General features: G+C 38.7%; 1 protein-coding gene across 2 annotated transcripts in view; it reads left to right on the top strand.

Annotated features, from left to right (window-relative positions):
- The window catches only part of SLC27A2 (solute carrier family 27 member 2), a 68,697-nt gene that overhangs the window by 1,995 nt on the left and 43,152 nt on the right, over positions 1-23,550 (top strand). The gene's annotated exons all lie outside the window — the stretch shown is intronic.

Genomic DNA, 23,550 nt, shown 5'->3' with positions numbered 1-23,550 from the left:
GTGGAGGGAGCACAATTTTAAAGGCAAATTATTATAAGTGGATAGTCCTTTCCAGAAATGTTTTCAACTACCTAACAACCTAGTTGCCTGGGAAAAGAGAAAACTTCCCTACTTAGTAACTGAAAGACCCTCTTAAGCCTTTTACTTTTCTAGCTGTCTTAGAGGGAAGTTATTAACAGAGTCTTTGTACTGCTTCAGGAGGCATTTAAATATTGTTTACCTCCTTGCTTAGTATTTCAAGTATTTCAGGAGTTTTCCTGAAAAATAAGCTGGGGTTTAAGTGACTGGAATAGAGTTTGGTTCTGTAATAGAATTAAAAAATACAACAGATAACCTCCTTTCCTACTCAGGCAGTGAGCCTCTTCCATAGAACACTATGTTTAGGTAAGTGTATGTGGAAAGTATGATGCAAGTCTTAAGTTCAATTTCAGACTTGACCCAGACTCTCTAGTGGACCTAGGGAACTCTCGGGCATTAAGCTGACCTTTGAAAAACTTTCATTTTCTTGAAATCACCAAGGTACGATTGCAAACATTGCAGAGTTACCCTGTCCTGAAATAGTTACTGCAAAGGGGTGATGCAGAGTCCAAAGTCATATGTTTCGTAAATGTGCCCATGTTAATTTGTTGAATGGACTGATTCTTAGAATTCTTTAAAAAGAAGTTGGAAGGGCTCTTAGAGATGGTCTAATCCTATAATTCTCCAACTTAAATATTATAGTGTGTTTTACTCCATTAAAAAGTTTAGAAAAGAAACTTTAATGAACATAGGAAGCTTATTTTAAAAGCCGTATTCCTGAGCACCATCTCCCATCAGTTGGACTATGGTACAGCCCAGGAATATGTATTTTTGTAATAAGCCTCACCCCAACCCCAGATGGTATTGAAGGAGATGGTCTGAAGACCAGGCTTTGAGAAGCAACCAGTCTTATTTCATCCACCCATTTTACAGCTGAACAAACAAAGGCCTAGAGGGATGATTTCAATTACCCAGGGTCACATGGCTAATTAGCAACAGCAAGTGGAGGACAGAACCCAAATTTTTTTATTCAACTCCAGGGCACGTTTTATTATATCACACTATCTGAACATGGAACACAAAGGAGAGAAGCTTTTGAAACTTGCAGTGGCAATTCAACAGAGTTTGATTCTGTCCTTTGAACTTCAGCCTCAGAGTATAAGGGATAGTAAGAACTCTTGAGTTGCAATTTTCAATTGTCTGCTAATTCCAGATTATACATAAATAAAAGACCAGAACAGTGATATTTATCATGGGGATTAATCCAATTGTTTTGAATTTTGGGGACTCTTCTTAAAGCTTAAGAGGGCTAAACCCTACCAGGAATTTCAGTACCCAATTATCCTTTCAGAATTTACTATACTTATAGAACAGCAAGACTCATAAGCACTTCCCTGGATCAAATAGGAGCACTTGCCCCAGAACATGATTTGTCTCTGCAGCACATTTCAGAATCCTTCTCCATTGCAGGGTGTGATACATCTAGTCACATGGGGAAAAACTGTTCTCAACTATTTGAACTCATACACATACCAATGTTTTAGTTGATGTAGGTCAACTTCATGGGTCAGCAGTTTTTCAAGTAACTTTCCAAACAGAATATGGGTAAAACAAAAAAAGTATATTTACTTTCACACAATGTGGCACATTTTTAAAATACATCCAAAAGAGATCTGAAGTAGTAAATCTGCTTTGTTTCCATTCATGCTTGCATTAAGATCAGCCTAATCTAGCTGTTCTTCCAGGAGGATAACCCAGGTTCCTTGTCAGTCTCTTCCTCAGCCACTGGCCACATTTACATTGCCTGGGTTAGGATAACCAAGCAAGGCTCTCAGTATGTGCTACTGTTGTACAAGGCTTCGATAATCATTAAAGATAAGGACTGAGACCCAGGGAGGTTATAAGAAGTTCTATTATGCATAATTTTTCTGTAAACCTATAACTTCTTGACCTGGTTTTACAAGATTGGACCTCCTTTAAACACTGTGATAAATGAAAATGTTCCCAGTAGCTTTCAAAAATATTGCATCATTGAAAGTTCCATAACATGAGATCTTCATTCTAAACCTAGTTTTGGGACCAAAGATAACTCCTGTCATACAAACTTTTGAGATTGGATTAAGAAAAGTAGATTGTACAATGATTTAATTTTAAAATCCGGAAACATTTAGTGAGTCCCACAAGGTATAAGCTAGTTGCCAAGGTGGGATGGGGAGATAAGAAGATGGTTTGAGTTCCTGCCTTTGAGGATCTTACACTTCAGCAAAAGAATTAGGCCTCACATGTGACACCTGGCAGCATGTGGTATGTGTGCTTGGAGAACTACAAAGTGCTGTGGGAAAAGAGAGCAGAGGGTGAAGGAAGGCTTCATGGGGGCACTGATGATGGGGCTAGGCAACTGCAGTTGGGGAAGGGGCATTCCAGACAAAAGGAACACCATGGGCAGTTTTGATCAGGTTCATAACACAGTGAAATGTGTCTTACTATGTAAGAACAATAACAAGCTGAATAACAATAACTTAAATCATGATCATTTCTGAAGGTCTTTGGCTATGGAGGGGGTAAAAAGACAATTATGTCACCATTTTTAGACAGTTTAATGTAGAAGAAATAGGAACTCAGAGAATCCAAGGAATGACCAACAGTAGGGACCACACTTTCTTGGACGGAGATAATTTTCTAATGCCAACTTTAGTCCAGAATCAAGACATAGAGATAATCTAATCTTCACTGTTCTTACCTCTGGAAAGCACAAGGAGTAAATTAGATGAGTTGCTTCATTGCACTTTGAGTGCCTCATTGACTTGGGCTTCCCTCATTTATCTTTGAATACTGCTCTAGAAATGCATAGCACATAATAGGCACTCAATAAATGTTGAATTTATGAGTCCCATCATTCTGATTGTAAACAGGTTTTCTTCCCTGAAGATTAAGGATAATTGAGTTGGAGGGTGAGGGCATGAAAAACTATGCAACAAAATAAAAAATGGTGTGATGTGAGAACATCTGTTTAGACCCAATCTCTCCCAGGCCCAGGTTCTTACTCACCTCCCAAAGGAGGTTACAATAGCCCAGGGTCTAAATTGGGAGCTAACTTAAAGATTTTCTGTAAAATTTTTCTTCTTGTCTTGCTTATAACTACAGGTGGCAGCGGCGGGGGGTGGGGGGCGATTGTTGGACATCTCCATTCAGTAACGAGCTAGAAGGGGGAAAAAAAAAAGCTAGCATGTTGCTAGCGTATGTGGGAATGCTTAACAATTCTTTTTCTTCAGAAGCAAGAAGGGAATAGAGAGATGAAGACAAAATAAGCTCTGAGTCATGTGTTGATGGTACTGAACCTGAAACAGAAGAGTAGAGATAGCAATTCTGCATAATAAGTGTAAGTGGTCAGTATTTGAAAAGGAACCCCCCACCCACCCAGAGCCTCCCTAAAATAGGGAAGTAGATAGTTGGTGGGTAGGTGACATGGTTGCTTTTTGAGATCAAATGATAACCAGTTGTGTAGGACCTGGTGTGTAAGACCTGATGTGACCTGGTAGCCTCAGGACAAGTAATTACTCTTGATTCCAGGGCTATTTAGAAAACAAGAACAAAAGTAAGAACTGTAAGAGAAACGACAATATTAAGTAAGTTATATAATTACATAAATATGAGATGAGTGATTGTTTTTCCCTGTTAAATATTTACTTAGTTCAATAATCTGCGACACCGGGGTTTCAAAAGGAGAAATAGTTTATTACTATGCAAAGCAAGGAGAACAGATGGCCTATCGGCCTAAAATCTGTCTCCCCAAGTCTAAGGAGTTTAGGGTTTTTATGGATTCAAACAAGAGATATGGAGTTCTTACTATTACAATAACAAATATGAATAACTATAGTACCATGTAAAGAGGTAGAAATAAGCTAAAGTATCCATTACAATAGCAAGTATAAACTACTATAGTACCATGTAAAGGGGTGGAACTAAGCAAAAATAACCATTACAATATCAAGTATAAACAGTGTAGTCAGCTGTTAGTTCTGGGCTGACTCAAGTTCCTGCACTAATAAGCATTAAGGGGTTGTCTTTGTGATCATAAGACACTAAAGTTGTAAAATAGGATAAGAGGGTACAAGAGGGACCAGTCAGGAGATTTTTACAATCTGCATTTCAGTAGGTTTCAGTCATTTCAGCTATTTCTACAATATACTAGAATGTAAGAAAAAGTAATCTATATAATGATTCAGTGATCCTAATTATTTGTTAATTCTATTTCTCAGTTACAACTTCTGGTGAAACTAAATCTTAAACATCTTTCTGACTTCAAGGCCGTCCGTTTTTTTGTGTGGGGCTGGGGGATGTATGCACTGTACTTTGTCTTTATCCTAACAGGGATATAGAGACTAGAATAGATTATTAAATACTACAATTTCAAATTGCCAATGGTAGAAATGCAAAATCACAGTTATAAATGGTACTTTAAGACTTATTTTCAGACTGTCTCTAAGGGCTGTGTTGGAGCCAGTTTGTGTCTCGGTTGCCTTTCCAAATGAAGAAAAGATAAGCCTTCGACCCTGACTTGTTCATCTACCAACAATTTTACATTCACCTGGTTAATTCTGATCAGAACACATTTCCTTTCACTGCCTTTTTTCAGACCTTATCTTTTTGGCAAACATTTCTGGAGCGTTTTATGTAGCTAACTCATGCAGTTACCCATTCAATGAGGCAATGTAGTAGCAAGACAAGCTACTAGATTGATCCCATAGACGACGCTGCTCCAATTGGAAAGCTGCGGGTTTAGCCAGTGGCACCTTGCTAGCTTGGTGACAATGATTGATTCAGCTAATCAGCCCTCTCTCCCTGCTTTTCAGGAATGGACCTATTTATTCAGAAATTTCTGTTCTCTCCTTCCTTAAAAAAGGGTATCTTGATTGTCTTTTCTTCTGAACAAGGCAGTATGATAGATTTTAAGGGAGTGAAAATGTTTTGACTACTCAATTTGCCATCACCCAGGTGTGTCCTGCTTTCTCTGAGGGTCTATTGCAATCCGTAATTTACACCTAGATGAACTAGAGCAATAGGTGCATATACTACATACCCTGCAGGCAACCATCCGTGAATAATATTTCTCATATCCAAGCTTTTAATAAAGTTCTAGGTTGTGTATTTCATCAAGAAGAGGAAAAAGAAATAGTTTGTATTACTCTTTAAAGGCAGATCGCATGATTTTGCAAGGACTGAGCAGAAGATAAAGTGGACAGCGTCTCCTAAAATGAAGACACTTTATGAATATTTATACCTGGATGGCTAGTACAGAAAGGTGGGAATCCCAGAGTCCTAGTATAATTCTTTTTATTTTGTATGTAACCTTCTGTACATAGATTCTATATTTTAAGTTAGTATTATTAAACCATTTTCCTTTTCTTGGACATTTAGGTCATTTCCAGTTTCTTCTAGAAAAAATACCACAGTGAACATCTTCTCACTTGACTTTATTCCCTTAGGAGACATTTCTAATGCAAAATGACAAGGTCAAAGATTGTGATTTTTTTATGGCTTCATATATATTGTTTTATTATGTTCAAAAGTGTTTTGTCATTGCTAGAGGTAGTTATATAAAACGTGACAAGGTCAAAGGTTGTGATTTTTTAATGCTTTGATATATATTGTTTTATTACATTCAAAAATGTTTTTTCTTAATAGAAGTAAATAAATACATAAAATGTTTAGAAGTTTGCCAACATCTGCCAAATGAAGTGACGTTATATGTAATAATAACACATTAGAGCTGAAGAGAACTTCAAGAAATTTCACCCCTCTGATTTTACAGAGAAAGTAACCGCAGCCTGGAAAGTTTAAATGATTTGTCCCACATCATGCAGAGAGCAGAGGGTGCAGCCTGGGTCGCAGCTTCCTGAATCCTAATCCAGGGCTCTTTCTTCAATGACACCTTGCATCTCCCAGGCCACACCACATCTCAGTAGACATGTAGTAACCAACAGCATGTGATCCACCCTCTGTCTATCCCAGTCCCTGCACTCAGGCATCTTCAGGATGGTGGGGAGTGCAGACAAGTGAGCAGGTAATTCCAGCAGGAGCCAAACTTTCATAGGGGAGGTGAACTTTCATAGTGCTGTAGGGGCTCAGAGGCAGAAGGAGGGTCAAGGAAACATCATAGCTGCAGATTTCACTCCTGAAAGTGTTGAGATACAAAGGAAATAAATAGCACATGCAAAAGCCCAGGGGAAAGTTAGGATGGTATAGTCAAGGAAAACTGAAAGTACTAGTCACCCTCACTATCCTAACTCTTGCAGTCTTAACTTGAGTCAAATAGATTCAACCAGTGAGAGACAGTAATTCAGGCTGGCTACAATATGGAGGTCAAGAGGTCAGATCACAAAGAGGCTTGCGAACCTTGTCAAGGAGCTCTAACTGAGGGCAGTGGAAAACCACTGGAGTGTATTAAGCAAGTGGAAGAGATTTAGAAAAATTCCTCTGGAGAGTGGATTAGAGGGAAGTTGAGAGGCTGTTACGAAATCTATGAAAAAGATAAGGGGTGGGGGTGCCTTGAAATTGCGGAAGTGTCCTTCACTCACTCCATCCCCCAGCCCCATTCATCCCAAGTTACTGAGAGAAGATGTGAAGAGAAATAGAAGCTGTCTTCAGGTATTTGAAATAAAAACTGTCTTTGGGTCATGTCATACTGTTTCTGAGGCCAGAAAGAGGACCAATAGGTCGGGTTACAAAGGAAGCAGATTATACTTACTGGAAGGCAGACCTCAATCAGAACTTTAAACAGTGGCAGAAGCTGCCGTATCTCCAGAAGAATTCATGCAGAAGATAGATGACTTCTGTCAGGGAAGGTATTGAGGAAATTCCTAAATGTAGACAACATCTAAAATCCCTTCTGGTGCTTCACTTCCATGATTGTGTTTCTCTCCCAGTAGACCAACAAGCAGAGCAAAAACTGGTAAAGCCCTGTGGCGATGCCAGCCCAGTGGCGATGCCAGTCCTCTCCCACCCACCTCTTCTCTCCTCAGTTCTGGAACTAAGACTACACCAGCCCTCTTGGGCACTTACACAGTCAGGTTCTCTACCCCCACACAGCATCAAGTGACTATTTTCAATCAAACTTAAAATTTTTAAACATTCTTATTTTAGGAAAGTGCATGTAAAAGAATGTTAGAAATGCAAGCCATCAGCAAATAGGCTACAGCAAATTGACAAGAACTGCTCCAGTATAAAGTTTCATGCTGGGATTTAAAACTTCTGAAATTTAACGACCTAAAAAAATTTTAAAGCCTAATTGAATTCAGTTATTGAAATTTAAAATTAAATAGATAAAATTGTTTCATTAGAATTAAAATAATAGAGGCTATATATCAACAGTCCCTCAAGAATTAAGGGATCTACAGCCCATCGATAAAGACAGAGTGTTGCACAGAAGAGGTTGGCAATTTAATAATATGCTTCTGTGCATTATTTAAAAGCACTTTGCCCAAATTTTTTAAACAAAATGCAAATTATAGAGTTAATGTTCAGATTATCACATTTGCTCACATAATTTCCACACATGCACTTTTCCCCCAGCAGATGGTGGAAAAGCTGGCTAATCTTAGAGTGAGGAGACCTCAATACAAATCTCTGCACTAGCAGATACAGCAAGTCGCTTAACCTCCCTGGGCCTCCTTCCTCATTTGTAGAAACAGGGTTATTGATATTTACATCACATGGTTGTGAAAAGTATGTGAAATTTTATATGTAAAACTACTATGCAAACTGTTCTATGCCTATGAAAATGTTTTAAACTTTGTTATTAGTAAGGATGAGAGGTGTAGTGGTTGCTGTGATGTGCCACCAAGATTCCCACCCACCCCCGGGTCCCCTTCAGGACTAGAGATTTGTAATTCAGCTGCTGGGAGTGTGGGCAGCTGACAACTCTCAGCAGAGACCCTTTCCAGGGCTTGCCCTTTGCTAAAGAGACCTGCTTTGCGCAAGGTCACCACCACCCACCCCCTGTATCCAACGACTAGTTGATGCAGGAGTACAAAGGCAAAGCCCACTTGCCTTAATTTAGGACAACCCTGAAAGGCTATCCCAGCCCTGGAGTCCCTGTAAAATCAAAGAATCGGCTGGGGGAGGCTCCTGTCGTGATTGCGTTGCAATCTCCCTTGATCCAGTTCTGCCTCCCTTGCTCCCTCACAGGTATCATTCCCCAAAACACTCAAATCTCGGAGTCTTAAAAGTCCCAGGGAACACAACCTACAACTAGTAGAATTATTTGAGTTTATAGGACCCAGTCGATTGCCACTATTTTCTTAGGTGAACAAACTTTACAGTAAGAATTACAATAATAATAATAATAGAAATCTATGTGTGAAGGAGAAACATGTAGGCCCAATCATATTAAAGGCTTAAGAAAAGAAAAAAAAAAGATATTAAATACCAGATAGTTGAGAGGTGGCCTGTAAATTCAGAATTTCCTTTCAAATTTCAGTTTTTATATCAGCATTCTTAACTTAAAGGAAGTCCTAATATGGTTGGCAAGCCACTGGAGCCTCAAGTCAATGCCGAAATGATCAAATTCTATACCAACAGCCCAGAGGAGAGGGAAGTTGTGCTGGGCAGGGGCAATGGCCTTTCCTTCTGAAATGAATTCTGTAAAAAGTCATGGATCACAAATTATATGCCTACAGAGAGCCAGCAGGGAACATAGATGAATCAAGTAGAAGATACCTGATGCTAAGTTGCTTGAACGTAATCAAGCATGACATCTGCTTAGTTACAGTTCCTTTTATTATTATTATTACTATTGATAACTTTATATGCATACTAATACCTGAGTACATTTTCCTTAAGAAAATTACAGAAAAAAAACAAAAGTCCTTTTCGACCTATCATTTCCCTCTCATCAAAATAGTTATCAAGTCCTGTCTATTCTGCCTGGTAAACATCTCTTAAATACATTCCCTTTGCTCCACCCACTGCTACTAACCTAATGAGACAAGCTTCATCTACCACATGGATATTCTTAAAAGTCTCCTCACTGGTCTCCCCATCTCTGGCCTTGCCCCCTCCTATTCATTGACCTGTCAGTCCCTACCTACATCTCTAGCCTCTTCACCCAACACTCTTCCCCCCGCCATTCCACACTCCAGTCAGCTTTCACTTCTTTTAATTACTTTAGCACTAGGCTGTTTTGCTCCTGGGCCTTTACATAAGCTGTTCCCTCTCCCAGAAATGGGCCCATTTAATCTCGGTTGATGCTGCTCTCACCAACTCCTACTCATCTTTCAGGTCTCATCTTAAACATCGCTTCATCTGGGTTGTCTTTGTCCCCCTCCCATACGCTTCTAAAATACCTTCTCTTTCCACTATTGTGACTCCTATGACATTTTATTTTAATCAGTTGTTTCTTTGTCCATTTCTCCCCTTTAGACCTAGGATCTATGAAAACAGGGACAATGTCTGTTTTGCTCTCTGTTGGATCCAAAGCCTAGAACCATGCCTGGCACATAGCGAGCACCTTTTAAATAGACATTGAATAAATGTTTGAATGAATAGAAAAAACAAGATAAGGAGGAAGGGAAGAGAGATATTTCTTAGTTTTATAATCATAGTTGTTGCTATTTAATTTACCTCTGTGGGCCTTTATTTGTATGAAAAGCATACACCCTGTACCATGGAAATTATTTTATTGTATATTATATTTTATTACAGGTTTTTCAACTCCACAGTATTGTAAACCCTTAAGTCAGCATGAGTGGCTTATTCCTCTGTCTCTTCCACATTGACAGATACAATATTTTCTGCACTTATCTGGGGTTGGAGACAGAAACATGATTAAGTTATGATCCTTTTCATCTCAAATATTTCATGTCTAGAGTAGATGAGAAAAAGAACTGAACTATTGTCACACTATGTAATAAATACCCTGAAGGAGTATGGGCCAGCCCCCAGGGGTCCAAGAAGGGAGGTCCAAGAAAGGTGCACCTGACTTTGCAGGGGCAGCAAAGGCAACAGAAGAGAAGGCTGCATCTTGAAGGATGAGCAAGAGGTTTCCAGGTGAACATAAAAAACAATTTGAACAAAAGTAATGAGATGTGAAACTCTTGGTACATTCAGGTGCTTCACATAACTCAGTATGGTAGGGGAAAGGGGGAAGAGAGAGAAAGTAGGAGATGACATCTGAAAGGTCAGCAGGGGTTTAGAGTGTGAAGGATATCACATGCTGCATAAGGAGAGTGGATCTATCCCATGGGATGAGTAGCCATTGAAGGATTTTAAACAAGGTGACAACAAGAACTTGGGCAGCAGCCAAGCTGATAAATTGCAAGTAGAGAGAGACTAGAGGCAAGGACATGGGACAGGAGGCTATTGCAATAATCCAGGTAAAAAGTAATGAGGACCTGAACCAAGGTGGTGACAGGGGATTGGATGTTATCTCTTTGAGTTTTTATAGCAGTAATATTACTGGGTAAGCTCTCAGAAGTGCAGAAAGACTAGAGAGAAGTCACTCCGGAATACAAAGGTAGAGGAGAAAATATAGAGGTTCTTGGGGTTAAAGATAGAAGAAGAAGAACCTGATATGATGGGGTTAAAAAAGAGTTCTGGCAAATAGTACATTGAAGACAAGCAGCTAGAAACTCCAGGAAAAATCTGTTCAAGAAAGAAAAAATGATTATAGTAGGTTACATGGCTCTGCAGTGAATAATATTTACATAGTCATAACGATGTCAATCCTGATGACTGGTTTTCATTTTCTGGAGCCAACCCATAGGCAAAGCTGAAAAGACAAAATTATGGTCTCAGAACAGATATAAAATAAATACTATAAACACAGAAAATTCAAAAGTAAAGTAAAGGTGGAGGTGGCCAGAGGTAAAATAGGGTTGGGGATCAAAATTGACAGACCACACAGTAATCATGATTTGCAAAGGGTGCAGATGACCTAAGAGTACATTGACTGAAGAATGGAATGGTGTACTCTGGTGTACACATACAGTGGAACATTGAGCAACTACAAGAAGGAGTGAAGCTGTGAGACACACAACGAGGTGAATGGATCATGTTCACAGTATTTGAGTGAAGTACACCAGAAATAAAGGCAAACGCGTTAATGCCTCACCAATATGGACTAACTACAATGTGTAAACTCAGAATTGAATCTTAGAACATAGCCTAATGTGGACATAATAATGGTAATAGTCCCTAGATTGTAAGCTCTTACAGCAGTTAACTCTATCCCTGAATTGTAATGCCTATCTCTAAACTTTGAGATGCTGATTCCCTAGCGTATAACCTGATTGGTCTCTGGAACAATGCATATCTCTGAGACACCTGAAACTCAGAGCTAGAGCTCGGCAGATATGAATGTCAGTATTAGTGCATACAGCCACTGTTTAAAAAAAAAAGAAAAAAAGCTGAAAAAAAGCCCGGACTTCAATTAGTGAAATGAATGAAGCAGGTCTGGTTAAGACCAGGGCAAGCCAGGCCAAAGGGTAAAGGTTGAAACTGATTGTGTTTTAAAACTTCAACTTCCATATGAGACCAAGGGGAAAGGTATCTATTTGGTACAGGATCTAAATTTTCTAAACAGTACAACTCTACAGTCAATTTGTTCAAACACCACAATTGCATGGAACTTTGAATAGGAAGTGAGATACGGTAGGTTAGTATAGGCTGGAATGAAAAAGTGACACATTCCAAAGTAATTTGGGCAGATAATAAAAAATATATTTACAGCCTCCCCCTCCCCAGCCCCGAGGATCTGGGGGAAGGTGCGGATGTGTTGGACATCCTCACCTGGACTGGTGTTGATGTTGCCACAAACATTGGGACTGGCGGTTTGATGTGCTGAGCCCTCGATCATCGGACTTGCCCTTAGGAAGCTCGTTACTGCAAAGGAGAGTCTAAACTTGCATATAATTGTGCCTAAGAGTCTCCCCCTGAGTACCTCTTTGTTGCTCAGATGTGGCCCTCTCTCTCGCTAACTGAGCCATCTCGACAGGTGAACTCACTGCCCTCCCCACTACATGGGACCCGACTCCCAGGGGTGTAAATCTCCCTGGCAATGCAGAATATGACTCCCGGGGATGAATGTGGACCCGGCATCATGGGACTGAGAGTATCTTCTTGACCAAAAGGGGGATGCAAAATGAGACGGAATAGTTTCAGTGGCTGAGAGATTTCAAATGGAGTCTAGAGGTCACTCTGGTGGACATTCTTATGCATTATATAGATAACACCTCTTAGGTTTTAATGTATTGGAATAGCTAGAAGTAAATACCTGAAACTACCAAACTCCAACCCAGCAGTCTGGACTCCTGAAGACAATTATATAATAATGTAGATTACAAGGGGTGACAGTGTGATTGTGAAGACCTTGTGGATCACACCCCCTTTATCTAGTGTATGGATGAGTAGAAAAATGGAGATAAAAACTAAAGGACAAATGGGGTGGGATGGGGGGATGATTTGGGTGTTCTTTTTTCACTTTTATTTTTTATTCTTGTTCTGGTTCTTTCTGATGTAAGGAAAATGTTCAGAGATAGATTGTGGTGATGAACGCATAACTATGTTATCATACTGTGGACAGTGGATTGTATACCATGGATGATTGTATGGTGTGTGAATGTATTTCAATAAAACTGAATTTAATAATAAAAAAAATTGATAGACCACCGAATGGACCCCACCCCACCAAGAAGGCAGAGTAAGATGCTTCACTCCTCTCTTCCCCAAAAGAAGCTTTGAACAACCAGCAAGAACTAGCAAGAACATCTTTGTCAAAGCTCCAGAAACATTTAAAGGACCACAATAACAGGGCAAGGACCAAACCAAGAAACAAGCAACTTGAAAGCAGTCAAACGTCATAACCCTCTGGCTGGCCCCTCTTCTGCCTATCACTGGCTCAGCAGTATGGATCCCTGGTTCTGGTTCCAGAAAGACCAATGTAACCCTCATGGACATACTGGGAGCATGTATTTGTGGACCAATCTGTCTGGCGGTAGCCTGAGGGGCTCTCTATCCGAGAACTTACCCTGCCTGTAGAAGGCACTTCACAGAGCTTTCTAAAGAATGCCATGAGAGAAAGTCAAGTTGTGGCTATCTGCAGTGAGGGATTGCTGACTGTAGGATATACAGTGTGGTGCCAGGAGCATGAGGAATCTCTTTCCTGGGGAAGAGGAGACAATCAGAACCATGTAAATGGGAGAATTCCCAGGGCTGCACACACATGTCCAAGACAAGAAGCATGCACAAAAAGGATCAGAGAGGCCCCTACCCTTCTGCCTGGACTGCTTCTCTAAACTTGTTTTATGGATAAGCCCTGATGGAGAACACTCACGCAGGTTAAACTGCAAACACTGGGAAAGGTGTTTTCTTTTTTCCCTTTTTTTTTTAGCTCCTGGCATGCAAGGAGAGCTCTGTCCTAATACTAGCTGGATACAAGATTATGGAACAAACACCTCAGAGTCTAAATTCCAGTGATAATACATTAAAATATCAAAATGTTTCAGCAAAAGTTTATGATATATATAAAGAAACAGGAAGTGGTGGTCCAGGCAAATGGGAAGATCCATTAGGAATCCCCAATGAGGAGTATAAGATCTGGGACCTACCAAACAAAGACTTTTAAAATGGTTCTAAATTTGCACAGAGAACTAAAGGAAAACATGAACAAAGAACTAAAGTAAATCATGAGAACAACAGATGAACACAAAGAGAATATCAATAGAGAGATGGAAATTTTGAAAAGGAAAAGGAACCGAAAAGAACCAAAGACCACAGTAACAGAAATTTAAAATTCCCTAGAGGGGTTCAACAGCAGATTGGAGCTGGCAGAAGAAAGACTCAGACAACTTGAAGATAAGACAATTGAAATCATCCAGTCTGAGGAGCAGAAGGAAGAAAGAATAAAGAAAAAAGAATAGAGCCTGGGAAACCTGTGGGATACCATCAAGTGTATAAACGTACACATTGTGTATCCCAGAGGGAGAAGAAAGAAAGGGCAGAAAGGCTATTCAAAGAAATGATGACTAAAAATTTCCCATATTTAACAAAAGACGAGAATATACACATCCAAGATCTCAAAGAACTCCAAACAGGACAAACTCAAATAGACCCATGCTATGGCATATTATAATCAAACTGTCAAATGCCAAAGATAAGGAGAGAATTCTGAAAGCCACAAGAGAGAAGCAACATGTTGCATAGAAGGGAGCCTCAATAAGATTAAATGCTGACTTCTCATCAGAAACCATGACGCAAGAAAGCAATGGATGGGGAGAGGATCTAAGATGGCGGCATAGAGAGGAGTGGAAGCTAAGTAGTCCCCCTGGAACAACTAAAAAAAAAAAACAGAAACAACCAGTAAATAATCTGGAATAACTGCAGGGGACAAACGTGACCGTCCACTCATCATACACCAACCTGAATTGGGAGGAATGCCCGAGAACACAGCATAAAATCTCTCAGTGGAGAAAGCCCCAGTCATTTTCAGTTTCCAGGTCTGTGACTCGGGGAAGGGTGGAGACAGCACAGGCAGAAAGCAAGACCATTGAAATGCTAATAACCTCCACCTGAGGGGTCTGTCTTCTCTAGGAGGAAAGGGGTGGGGCCCTTTCCATTCAGAACCAGACCCCAGAGCCTGAGGGAACATGGCCATACCTCCTCACACCAGTCAAGAATTATAGGCTAACAGGCATCACCTGCTGGGCAGAAAAGCACAGGGACCTGAAGCATCAAAGGGTGGAGCAATTTTCTAAGACACACCCTCAGGGAAACCAGATACTGAATATTTCTTCCCTCTGGGACCTGAGCCTGTTCTGGTCTGGGAAAACCTGATTTGGATAACCAAGGAAACCATGCCTAGACAACAGAAAATTACAACCTATACTAAGAAAAACAAAGTTATAGCTCAGTCAAAGGAACAAACATACACTTCAACTGATATACAGGAATTTAAACAACTAATGCTAAATCAACTCAAAAAGTTTAGAGAAGATATTGCAAAAGAGATAGAGACTGTAAAGAAAACATTCGGCATACATAAGGTAGAAATGGAAAGTTCAAAAACACAACTAGTAGAATCTATGGAAATGAAAGGCACTACATGAGAGATGAAAGACACAATGGAAACATACAACAGCAGATCTCAAGAGGCAGAAGAAAACACTCAGGAACTGGAGAACAAAACACCTGAAAGCCTACATGCAAAGGAACAGATGGAGAAAAGAATGAAAAAATATGAGCAACGTCTCCGGGAACTCAAGGATGAAACAAAGTACAATAATGTACGTATCATTGGTGTCCCAGAAGGAGAAGAGAAGGGAAAGGGGGCAGAAGCAATAATAGAGGAAATCATTCATGAAAATTTCCCATCTCTTATGAAAGACATAAAATTACAGATCCAAGAAGCGCAGCGTACTCCAAACAGAAGAGATATGAATAGGCCTATGCCAAGACACTTAATAATCAGATTATCAAATGTCAAAGACAAAGAGAGAATCCTGAAAGCAGCAAGAGAAAAGCGATCCATTACATACAAAGGAAGCTTGATAAGACTATGTGTGGATCTCTCAGCAGAAACCATGGAGGCAAGAAGGAAGTGGTGTGATATATTTAAGATACTGAAAGAGAAAAACCACCAAGAATCCTATATCCAGCAAAGCTGTCCTTCAAATATGAGGGAGAGCTCAAAATATTTTCTGACAAACAGACAATGCGAGACTTTGTGAACAAGACACCTGCCCTACAGGAAATACTAAAGGGAGCACTACAGAGTGATAGAAGACAGGAGTATGTGGTTTGGAACACAATTTTGGGAGATGGTAGCACAACAATGTAAGTACACTGAACAAAGGTAACTATGAATATGATTGAGAGAGGAAGGTGGGGAGCATGTGAGACACCACAAGAAAGGAGGAAAGATAAAGACTGGGACTGTATAACTTGGCGAAATCTAGAGTATTAAACAATTGCGATAAAATGTACAAATATGTTCTTTTACGAGGGAGAACAAGCAAATTTCAACCTTGCAAGGTGTTAAAAATGGGGAGTCATTGGGGGAGGGATGCAATCAGCATAAACTAGAGACTGTAACTAATAGAATCATTGTATTATGCTTCCTTTAATGTAACAAAGGTGATATACCAAGGTGAATGCAGATAAGAGGAGGAGATAGGGGAGGCATGTTAGACACTTGACATTGGTGGTATTGTCTGATTCTTTATTCTACTTTGATTTAAGGTTATTTTTCCTTTTGCTGCTTCCTAGCTGTCATTTTTTTTTCCTCTTTCTTTTGCCTCTCTACCTTCTTTGATTCTCCCTCCTGCCTTGTGGAAGAAATGTAGATGCTCTTATATAGATAGTGGTGAAGGTGGTGAACACATAAATGTATGACCATGCAGAGAACCATCGATTATTTACTTGGGATGGAATGTATGGTGAGTGAACAAAACCATATGAAAAAAAAATGGGTTGATGACAAAACCTCGAGGACAATATACTGAGTGAAATAAGCCAGACACATAAGGACAATTATTGCAGGGTCTCACTGATAGGAACTAATTATAATATGTAAACTCATAGACATGAAATATAAGGTACCAAGATATAGGACGAGGCTTAAGAATGGGGAGTGGTTGCTTAATATGAGCAGAATGTTCAATTAGGATGAACTTAAATGTTTGGAAATGAACAGGGATGTTGGTAGCAAGACATGAGAATAACTAACAGCGCCGAATGGTGTGTGAATGAGGTGGAAAGGGGAAGCTCAGAGTCATATATGTCACCAGAAGGAAAGTTGGAGGTCAAAAGATGGGAATGTATAAAACTGAATCCTATGGTGGGCAATGTCCATGATCAACTGTACAAATACTAGAAATCACTTCCATGAACCAGAACAAATGTATGACAATACAATTAGAAGTTAATAATAGAGGGGCATATAGGGAAGAACTATATACCTATTACAAACTATATACTACAGTTACTAGTATTTCAACATTTTTTCGTAAACAGTAACAAATGTACTATACCAATACTACGAGTCAACAATTGAGGGGGTTTGGTTAGGGATAGGGGAGGATTAGAGTTTCCTTTTCTTTTTTTCTTTTTCATCTTTCACTTTATTTCTTATCTGGAGTAATGAAAACTTTCTAAAAATTGAACAAAAATTAAGTGTGATGGATGCACAGCTGTATGAGGGTACCCAGGGGCAAGTGATTGTACACTTTGGATCTTTGGATAATTGTATGGTATCTGAACAATCTCAATAAAAATGAAAAAAAAAAAAAAAAAGAATTATAGGCTAACAGGCGCCACCTGCTGAGCAGAAAAGCGCAGTGACCAGAGGCATCAGAGGGTGTACCAATTTTCTAAGACACACCCTCAGGGAAACCGTATACTGAATATTTCTTCCTTCTGGGACCTTAGCCCATTCTGGTCTGGGGAGGCCTGATTGGGGTAACCAAGGAAACCATACCTAGACAACAGAAAATGACAACCTACACCAAGAAAAATGAAGTTATGGCCTGGTCAGGGGAACAAACTTGCACTTCAACTGTGATGCAGGAATTGAAACAACTAATAATAGGTGAATTCAAAAAGTTTTATGGAAGATATGGCAAAAGAGATGAACCGTATAATGAAAACACAGGACATACATAAGGTAGAAATTGAAAGTTCAAAAAACCAACTGGAGGAATCTATGGAAATGAAAGGCACAACACAAGAGATGAAAGACACACTGGAAACATACAACAGCAGATCTCAAGAGGCAGAAGAAAACACTCAGGAACTGGAGAACAAGGCACCTGAAAGCCTACACACAAAAGAACAGATAGAGAAAAGAATGGAAAAATATGAGCATCGTCCCCGGAACTTAAAGACAAAACAAAAAGCAGGAATTTACATGTCATTGGTGTCCCAGAAGGAGAAGAGAAGGGAAAAGGGGCAGAAGCAATAATAGAGGAAATAATCAATGAAAATTTCTCATCTCTTATGAAAGACATAAAATTACAGATCCAAGAAGCACAGCATACCCCAAACAGAATAGATCCAAATAGGCCTAGTCCAAGACACTTAATAATCAGATTATCAAACATCAATGATAAAGAGAGAATCCTGAAAGCAGCAAGAGAGAACCAATCTATCACATACAAAAGAAGCTTGATAAGACTATGTGTGGATTTCTCAATAGAAACCATGGAGGCAAGAAGGAAGTGGGGTGATATATTTAAGATACTGAAATAGAAAAACCACCAACCAAGAATCCTGTATCTGGCAAACTATCCTTCAGATATGAGGGAAAGCTTAAAATATTCTCTGACAGACAATGACTGAGTTTGTGAACAAGAAACCTGCTCTACACAAAACACTAAAGGAAGCACTGCAGACAGAAGGGAAAAGACAGGAGTGAGAGATTTGGAAAACAATTTTGGGAGATAGTAGCATAGCAATGTAAGTACACTGAACAAAGATGACTGTGAATATGGTTGAAAGAGGAAGGCTGGGATCATGTGGGACACCAGAACAAAAGACGAAGGATAAAGACTGGGACTGTGTAACTCAGGGAAACCTAGGATGCTCAACGATTGTAATAAAAGGTACAAATATGTTTTTACATGAGGTAGAACAAATGAATGTCAACATTGCAAGGTGTTAAAAATAGGATGGGATTGGCGGGAAAATACAATCAATGCAAGCTAGAGGCTACAATTAACAGAAACATTGTATTATGCTTCCTTTAATGTAACAGAAGCAATATACCAAAGCTAAATGCATATGGGGGGGTGGGGAATAGGTGAAGGATATGGGACTCCAGGCATTGTTGATGTTGTCTGACTCTTTATTCTACTTTAGGTTAATGCTATCTTTCTTTTTGTCACCTTCTAGCTGTCAAGTTTTTTTGTTTGTTTGTTTGTTTTTCTCTCTCTTGCCTTTTTCTTTTGCCTCTCTGCCTTCTTTGACTCTTCCTCCGTCTTTGTGGAAGAAATGTCCTTATATAGACAGTGGCGATGTTGCTCAATACATAAATATGTGACTATATGTGGAACCAACAGTTGTTTACTTAGGACAGAATGTATAGTGTTTGAACAAAACCATCTTAAAAGAAATGGGTTGATGAAGAAACCTTGAGGGCACTATATTGAGTGAAATAAGACAGACACATAAAGGCAAATATTGCAGGGTCTCACTGATATGAACTAATTATAATATGTAAACTCATAGACATGAAATATAAGTTACCAGGATATAGAATGAGGCTAAAGAATGGGGAGCTGTTGCTTGTTATGAGCAGAATGTTCAACTAGGGTGAACTTAATATTTGCTCATAACAAGCAATGGGCAGGGATGATGGTGGCATGTAATGAGAATAACTAACAGTGCTAAAAGGTGTGTGCAGGTGGTGGGAAGGGTAAGCTCAGAGTCACACATGTCACCAGAAGGAAATTTGGAGGTTAAAAGATGGGAATGTATAAAACAGTGAATCTTGTGGTGGACAATGTCCATGATTAACTATACAAATATTAGAAATCTCTCTCATGAACTAGAACAAATGTATGTCACTATAACTAGAGGTTAATAATAGAGGGGCATATAGGGAAAAAATATATACCTATTGCAAACTATATAGTACAGTTAGTAGTATTTTAACATTCTTTCATCAACAGTAACAAATGTACTATGCCAAAACTATGAGTCAGTAATGGAGGGGGTGGGCGTGGTTAGGGGTATGGGAGGATGTGAGTTTCCTTTTTTTTGTCTTTGTTTCTTTTCTGGAGTAGTGAAAATGTTCTAAAAATTGAAAAAAAAATAATTGTGTTGATGGATGCACAGCTGTAAGGAGGTGCTATGGGCAATTGATTGTACACTTTGGATCTTTGGATAGTTGTATGGTATCTGAACAATCTCAATAAAAGAAAACATCTAAACAGCAGCACTGACATGGAATGCACACACACACACATAGAATACATACCTTTTTATTTCCTCCAGAAGAAACATGATTTGGGTGTGTGGATGTATATGTGCACAAGTATGCACACATACACGCATTGTGTACATTCATACGTATCCTGAAGGATTTTCAGTTACAACTCAAAGAAAACAACTCTGATATACATTGAAGAAGAATGTCTGAAAGGATATTAGATGGGTCACAGAATTCTCTGAAGGTGTGGAGCAAGGTGCTATATGGTACATCCATCATGGGGGCACAGATTCAAGCACAACAGAAACTTTCAGCAAATAACTGCTTTATTACTTACATAGAACAAAGAGTCTATTTAGTAAACACAAGTGGGATTCTTCGGTCAAAGGGTATGCATGTATTAAGTTTTAAGATATTGACAAAAGATTTTTGAAAGCAATTGTTCCAATTTACACTTCCTCCAGCTGTGTATTAGACTTCTGACTGCTCCATATCCTTGCTGAAACTTGATGTTACCAGTTTATTTGTTTTGTATCTGTTAGTTTGTTTTAATATTCATCATTGTGGCAAGCCATGGCCTGAACAAAACAGGCCTGCAGATCTTTGGTGCACAGCAGTCTGCGTGACCAAGGCAGCTAAATGTTTAACCTATTGTTTTTGTAAGCCAGTAAGGAGAAAAAGGGTAAACTGACCTTCAAACGTACCTTTATGGGAAGCAGGCAGAAAGTGAGAGACTCTTAGTGTCACAAAAAGAGCAAAATGTAATTGTTCAAGTGTTATTCTAGTCCTTTCTGCACCACCCCTCAGGTCAGAGTGACCTGTTCCTGCATCTATGCTCCCCCCACCCTTAGGAATGTCTTTGTCTAAAACCCATATAAAAGGGCTTGCTGTTCTCTGAATCAGGTGGCTGATTTTCCCTGTGAAAGCGGTACCTGCCCAGGAAGAGAAAAGCCATTTAAAGTCTGCCTCCCTGTGAGTAAGCCCTAAATAAAATTCATGTTTCAGCAAATGCTGGGCGTTTTCTTTGGTCTTTTGACTGGTAAAGCCCCCTCGGGCTGTGACAATCATTATGGTGCTTGTGTAGTGGTTTCTCACTGTGATGTTAACCTGGCTTTATCTTGATGATTAATGAGATAAGATGCATTTTCATATGTTAATTTAAAAAAAAAAAAGAAAGAAAGCAATGGATGACATATTTAAAAATACTGAAAGCAAAAAAAAGACAAAATACCAATCAAGAATTCTGTATCTGGCAAAACTATGTTTCAAAATGAAGGAGAGATTAAGATATTCCCAAATAAACAAAAGTTAATGGGGTTCATCACCACTAGCCCTACAAGAGATGCCAAGGAGTTCTGCAGGTTAAAGGAAGGACAATGGAAAATAGATCAAAATCTCATGAATAATAAAGACCTCAGGTGAAGTTAACAAATAACAACATGGGCAGTTTTTGCACTTTTGAATTTTGGGTTGTAACTCCACTTTTACTTCCTACAGGATCTAAAAGGCAAATGCATAAAATGTAATCAGTGGTTTTAGACTTATAATGTATAAGCATGTAATGTGACAAGAACTACATAAAGGTGGGGGGTGGGGGGTATAGGAACATAGTTTGTACTAGTGAAGTTAAGTTGGTATCGAAGTAAATGAGATTATTATAGATTTAGGATGTTAAATTTAAGCTCCATGGTAACTACAAAGGATTTATTGGGGAACATCCGAGCTCCTAGAGCAGAAATTAGCATACAGGTTCAGGAGTGGGGTGCAGGGGAATGAAGAGTGAATGCATAATGGGTGTAGGGTTTCTGTTTGGGGAGATGGAAAAGTTCTAGTAATGGAAGATGGTAAGGGTACCAAATATTGTAATTAATCTATTGAATGGTTTGGGCATGGGTGAGGTGGGAAAGTTTATGTTTTATATATGCTCCAACAATTTTTTTTTAAAAAGAACAACTAAAGAGACGATGACAATTAAATGCAATACTTAATCCTGGTTGGCATCCAGCAAAGGAGGCAAAAAAGCTCAAAGGGATATTATTGGGACATATGCAGAAATTGGCATAAAGACTGTAAGCCTTATATCTATGTTAAATGTCTTGAGTTTGATAACTGGGCTTAAGGTGGTTACATAAGTGAATATCCTTGTTCCTAGGAAATGTATATGGCATACTAAGTGTTCGAGGAGCATGATGTAAACAACCTACACTCAGGTGTTCAGAAAATGGATTGATGATGGATGGATGGATGGATGGATGGATAGAAAGATATAGGAAATGTGGCAAAATGTTAAAATTGGTGAATCTGCATATCTAAGGGGGGAGGGATATGTTGTAGTTCTCTGTATGGGGTTTGTATTGTTTGTAACTGTCATGAAAGAATGAAATTATTTCAAAAATTTTTTTAAATGTTAGTAGCATTATTTGTATAGTAGCACATTATTTGGTGATAGAGAGGTGATTGCTAGAAGAAACAGCTAAAAAACTTGAAAGTGGTTGGGTCTTGGCAGCAGGTTTACTTGTGAGGAGGGATAGAATAAAGGTCTGTTGATTTTCATTATAAACACTTTTGTGGTTTTTGACTTTATTTTTTACCACATGAATGAATACTTTGGTTAAAATGTTTTAGATTTTTAAAAATATATCTATCCAGGTGATCTTTCTTGTCTTGACCAAGACATCATACGTAAACATCTGAAAAACAAAGCATATGAGATGAATCAAGTATAGCGTCCCCAAGGTAATTCCCTGGGATATTGAATCACCTTCCTAATAAGAATAGTATGTTCACTTCAATTACCATAATTCAAGACTAGTGAGCTTAAAAGCAGTCTCATCTTGTGGTTTAAGGATGCAAAAATTTCATGCAAACATGAAATTTGGATTGTTTATTAATTATTTAAATCAGTGCCTTTAAATATTTTTTTACCTTGACCAAGAATAAGAAATATATTTGCATGTGACCTAGTTCTCCCACACGCACATAACTGAAACAAAACATTTGCAAAACAGTACTTGTCTCTTACTATGTGTAATTTATTCTGAAAATTCATATTCAATTCTATTTTTATTTTTTAAATACTAGCCACTTTAAATGATTTTAACAATCCACTAATGTGTTATTACCCACATTTTGAAAAACTGTGCCCTAAATTAATCAGCTCCTTTTTTCTCAAATCATTGAATGTACTTATGAACTTTTAACACTTATTTCTGAGATCAGCTGAACCTTCCTAGTGGAACTATTTGTTACGGACGTGTAAAAAAAAATTTATTATATAAAGTCAGCTTCTATCATCTTTGTTAGTTAGCATTTCTCCCTTCTTTACATTTCCCTTTTCCTTCCTTAAAATTTTTTTTTCCATCACTGGTCCTCTGGAGCACATATTAGGAATAGTGAAATTCATTTCTGGAGTATTCTGAGTTATTCATATTTTGTATGCTTGTATTTCTTGGTATTTATCCATATGTCTATTTGTTTGCACTTATAAGAAGTACAGTCTTCCACCAGCCTTCTGCTGTGCTTATAAAACCATCAAAACCCAACCTTCTCTCAAATATTGGAACTTCGTGAAATTTTTTCAAATGTAGAAAATTCCACATTAAAAATGCATA

Source organism: Choloepus didactylus, chromosome 4, assembly GCF_015220235.1.
Source record: "Choloepus didactylus isolate mChoDid1 chromosome 4, mChoDid1.pri, whole genome shotgun sequence".
Taxonomy (NCBI): Eukaryota; Metazoa; Chordata; class Mammalia; order Pilosa; family Megalonychidae; genus Choloepus; species Choloepus didactylus.
The sequence above is the reverse complement of the archived record's forward strand: the minus strand, read 5'-3'. Positions and strand labels throughout refer to the sequence as shown.